The sequence below is a fragment of the Vicia villosa genome, linkage group LG1 (genome assembly GCF_029867415.1).
Source record: "Vicia villosa cultivar HV-30 ecotype Madison, WI linkage group LG1, Vvil1.0, whole genome shotgun sequence".
Classification (NCBI taxonomy): domain Eukaryota; kingdom Viridiplantae; phylum Streptophyta; class Magnoliopsida; order Fabales; family Fabaceae; genus Vicia; species Vicia villosa.
The window spans coordinates 160,489,359-160,494,164 of record NC_081180.1 but is presented as its reverse complement, the minus strand read 5'-3'; the positions used below and the strand labels follow the sequence as shown (position 1 = coordinate 160,494,164).

Below are 4,806 nucleotides of genomic sequence, written 5' to 3'. Positions count from 1 at the left end.
TATTTCGTACATTCCTCCTTTGGTTTGGGCTTTCTCTAGAGCGGCTCGTTCTCCTCCCCATTGGTAATGGTTTTGTGCCATGTTCTCTATGAGTTTGTATGCTTCATCATGGGGTTTGTCCATTAATGCTCCGCCAGTAGCGGCATCTATAGTCATTTTAGTGTTATATAGGAGACCACCATAGAAAGTATGGATGATCAGCCATGGTTCGAGTCCATGATGAGGGCATATTCTAAGCATGTCCTTGTAACGTTCCCAAGCTTCGAAGAGTGATTCGTTATCTTTCTGGGTAAATCCGTTGATTTGACCTCTAAGCATAGCAGTTTTGCTAGGCGGAAAATATCTCGCTAAGAATACTCTCTTCAATTCGTCCCACGTAGTTATGGAATTGGAAGGCAGGGATTGAAGCCACGCTCTCGCTCTATCTCTCAAGGAGAAAGGGAAAAGGCGTAATCGAATAGCTTCGGAACTAACGTTGTTGGCTTTGATAGTGTCGGCGTATTGCACGAACACGGATAAATGGAGGTTGGGGTCGTCTACAGGGCTTCCAGAGAATTGATTTTGTTGAACAGCTTGGACCAGTGAAGGTTTTAGTTCGAAATTGTTCGCTTCAATCGCAGGTGGTGCGATACTTGAATGCGGTTCAGCGCGCGAAGGAGCGGCATAGTCTCTAAGAGGACGAATAGCAGCCATCTCTAACTTCGGGGTAATTTGATTGATTTGATCAGTAAAAATCAATTCCTGATTAATCGGAATTTCTGCTACTTCGGGAAGATTGCGAGCTCGACGTTTGACGTTAATGAAACGTTCGATCTCGTTAATTCGTTGTATTAAGTCTCCTCCTTCTGAACGAGTATTTGGCATACAATCGTTCAAAAAGAAAGGGAAGAATTGTCCTAGTCTCTACGGTGTAACAGTGAGTTACGATATCGACTTAAATAGTCCCCGACAACGGCGCCAAAAACTTGATCGCGACTTTACGTGTCTATAAATCTGATAACTGCAAGTGCACAGTCGTGTCGTGTAGTTTTAAAAGATATCGAATCCACAGGGACTATGAATCGATCTACCGTTATCTAAGGTTACTATGTAAAGCTAGGAGTACTAAAATTTCGATTATTCCTAAGGGAAAGTGGTTGTGAGAAAATAAAGAATAATAATAAAAGACAGGTATCAGTATGTATTTCGTTTAACTAAAGGTAATCCGAAGGTCCATTGGCTTTTGCATAATTAAATTAAAAATCTTCACTAATTCCAATTGATTAAAAATCCTCGTCTCAAACTTTCGCTCTGTTGATTCAGACTACTATCCTAATCCTAATGTATGCTTTCGCCATCCCATTAGATTTTAGAAGAGCTTTTTGGAAACAATGTAATTAATAAAATGCCTATTTTACGAGGTTGTTATCTATTCAAATCTCCTAATCTCAAACTTTCGCTCTGTTGACTCGGAGCAAGCTAATAACCCTAACGTATGCTTTCGCCATCCCGCTCGAGTGTAAAAACAATTTTTGAAAATAAATAAGTTCCAACTAGTTTTAATACGCTTTCGCCATCCTTAAAACTAATGTCCTATGTCTACTATCCAGTTAAAGTCCTCAAACTTTCGCTCTATTGGTTTTAACCTTTGACCGTCTTAAGCCCTCAAACTTTCGCTCTATTGGTTTTAAGACTTACTAATTAAACTAGACATATAAACCAAAAATAAGTGATAATTAATAAAACATAATTTAAGCCAATTTATTTCGGATCCCTACGGTTAACTTACTTTACATACCGACACCTTTAGTAATTTAGCCAGACATATTAATATGGTTAAACATGCATAAATAAATTTGGTTCATATTAATAGGCATATTAATTGGCATATAATATATCATGCAATAATAATATAAGTAAAGGCGGTAAATAAAAACCTGAATTAAAATAAATCTGAATTGAATTGAATCTTGAAGTACTCGAACTTCCACCACAGGTTGGCTGGATCGTTCTTCGGAATTTAAATGGCAGAAAATAAAAACAATGAAATAAAACGATAAATCTAACGTAAGGCTAGATCTACGAAAAGTTCACAACAATTTCCAGTGTAGAAATCGTTGTGAGAAAATAAACGGTTAAATGAAAGCAGAATAAGGAAAAGCAGTTCGCGGTACAATTTCGGCAGCACTTCGTTGGCAGGAAATCGGACCCATTGAAGTGAAGTGACTGGTCCTATTTATAGGAGGGGCTTTGCAGTTGCTTTGCGTGAAAAGAGGAACTTCTGCAGACTGGGACGTGGAGACGTGCGTCTCCTATTCTTCAGGGAGACTTGAGACGTGCGTCTCAAGTGGAGAGAATTTAGGGAGGTGGAGACGTGCGTCTCCCTTTTTGCTGAGGTGGCAGAGACGTGCGTCTCTGCTTACTTGTGTGGCTTGGGCTGCTTTCCTTCGTGGGCTGGATTGCTTCATTGAGTCTTTGGGCCTCTTTTAGCACACTTGGCCTTTAATTGCACTCCCTTTTTACTTCAGCACCCAATTTACGTCTTTTAGGCATAGAAAAGGGTCGTTTTGGCTCCATTTCTTCTCTTTTTCACAATTCGGCATAGTAAGAGTGTAAAACCTGAAACAAAGCAAAAACACGCGTAATATCATAATAAATTAACATAATAAACGGAAAATGCTATAAATATCTATGGATTTCAAGCTAAATATACGATATAAAATCATGTTATCATGAGTATGCTCCATTGAAGACATGCTTAATACCCACGGAAGAACTGGAAGTTCTATGTGAATTTGCTGTGGACATCAACAACCTAAAAGCAAATGGCTTTAAGTGTGATGCAAGAATCTTTGAGCAAGGATGGTCTAAATATCTTGATAGATTGGTTGGTCCAATTTTTCCTGAACTTGTGAAGGATTTCTGGGTACATGCAACGGTTACCCCAATTGCCATCATTTCATTCGTGCTAGGGCATGAAGTGGTTATCACTGAAAAGCTCATCAGGAAGCTGTACAATCTGAATGATGAAAAAGGTTGGTCTGGTTTTCGTCATGCAACAGTTGACTGGTCTAAAGTTGAACAACAAATCTCTCTGACCTTTGGAATTGACTCAAATAACATGGGCACCTTAAGGCCGTTTTATAAAGTATGGGCTGAGATTATTCTGGGTTCCCTTCACCATAGAAAGAGGATGCTCTCCTCCTCCTACATCAGTCCAGATCACAAGTATACTCTTTTCTGCATTGGCAAAAAGACTGAGATCAACATCTCTCATATTCTGTTTGAGAATCTGAAGACTTCTATCTTTGAGTCAAGAGAAGACGAAAGGGCGAAGTACCCTCATATTCGAAGAACGACTATTCCTTTTGGAAGAATGATTTCAGACATTCTGATTGAAAGCAAAGTGTTGGACTCCATCAGAAAACTCAATGCGTCCCATTTTCTTGGAGTAGTTCAAGGTCCCATTTTCAATGGTGTGGATTTGTTCAGACTGGAACTCATTCAAAATGTACCTTCTGTGTGCATAAGCTTTCCTGACATCCTGTCAAGAAGAGTTGCTGTTGAAGGCTTTGCCTCTTTGTTTCAAAAAGAACTGCATCAGGTTGTCAAGCTTTACCTGGAAGATTGTGTTAGGAAGCAATTAGATATTGATCCTGCTTGGATCCGTGGCAGAGTACTTCCGTCCAAGGCTGATCTTCTGAAGAAGGATCAGAAGGAACTAAAGGCTAGGTTAAAAAGAAAAGCCCGAGAAGATGAGGTTAAGAAAGCCAAGAAGTTGAGAGTCACCTATGATCCTGACAAGGTGGACTCTGAAGAACGAAGGGATAAAAGGATCAGAGATTCCTTTCGCAGAACCAGATCTTCTTCTTCTGTACAAATCTCCAGGCAGGTTTTTACTCCACCTCCTTCTGTCCCTAAACCATCTCTCCAATCACCTCCATCTGAACCAAAAGTAAACTTCACTTTACCAAATCCTTCTCCATCATCTTTCTCCTCTCCCATTCTAAACCCCACACCTCTAAGTATTCTTCCCCCAACTCCTTCTGATAAATCTTTCTCACCAATTCCCTTTACAAATACTCCATCCTCTTCTCAACCTATCCTTTCTGATATTCCATCCTCATCAATCATTCTCTCAGATATCCCCTCTTCCTCATCCACCGCACCTCCACCTTCTATATCCCATCCCTTATCTACCAGAAAATCCAAACCCTACTGTCTTCTCTACCCTGACTACAAATTCACCTTTAATCCGCCTGAACCTGAACCCTATGCCTACCTGGAACTTTTCAGACATGAGGTGATTAGCAGTCTAGACCTTCTGAAGGATGCATTTCTAAATGGTCTGGATGATGTTTCTACAAGAAATCTCTGGAAAAGATTTCGCAAGGATTTTCAAGTAGAAGCAATGGGAGTACAGAGAATACTAGTGGCTGCTGCCCCTGGTTACCCTGGTTACCTTCTGGAGGGTGATAATGGTATATACTACCATCCTCTCAGAAATTGTGTTGCTGCTGAGGAGAAGCCCTTTGTGGATGAATTGGAAGAAGCAAGACTGGCTGCTGCATTGGAAGCTAATCCTTGCAGGGAAATTGTGGTCTGGAGACCTCAATATCCAGTTATGCTCGGGGATTTCAAGACCCTCTTTGACTTTCTGAGGGAAAACCCTTCTAAGGAAGACCCAAGCTTGGTCATTCCAGAAGTTGTTGACCCACCAGAAGTTGAAGGTCCTTCTGCCCCCAGGAATCTAGCTGCCATTCTTCAGGCACTTGAGAATGGAGATTCTGAGATTCCAGCTGCAGAATATGAAGATGCTTCTATGCA

At 40.6% G+C, this 4,806-nt stretch overlaps 1 non-coding gene across 1 annotated transcript; it reads left to right on the top strand.

Moving 5' to 3' along the window:
* The first annotated feature begins 211 nt into the window (after window positions 1–211).
* Window positions 212–318, top strand: LOC131645332 (small nucleolar RNA R71). Its single transcript, XR_009296961.1, has one exon. It is a non-coding gene; the product is annotated as a small nucleolar RNA R71 (small nucleolar RNA).
* The last annotated feature ends 4,488 nt before the right edge of the window (window positions 319–4,806 follow it).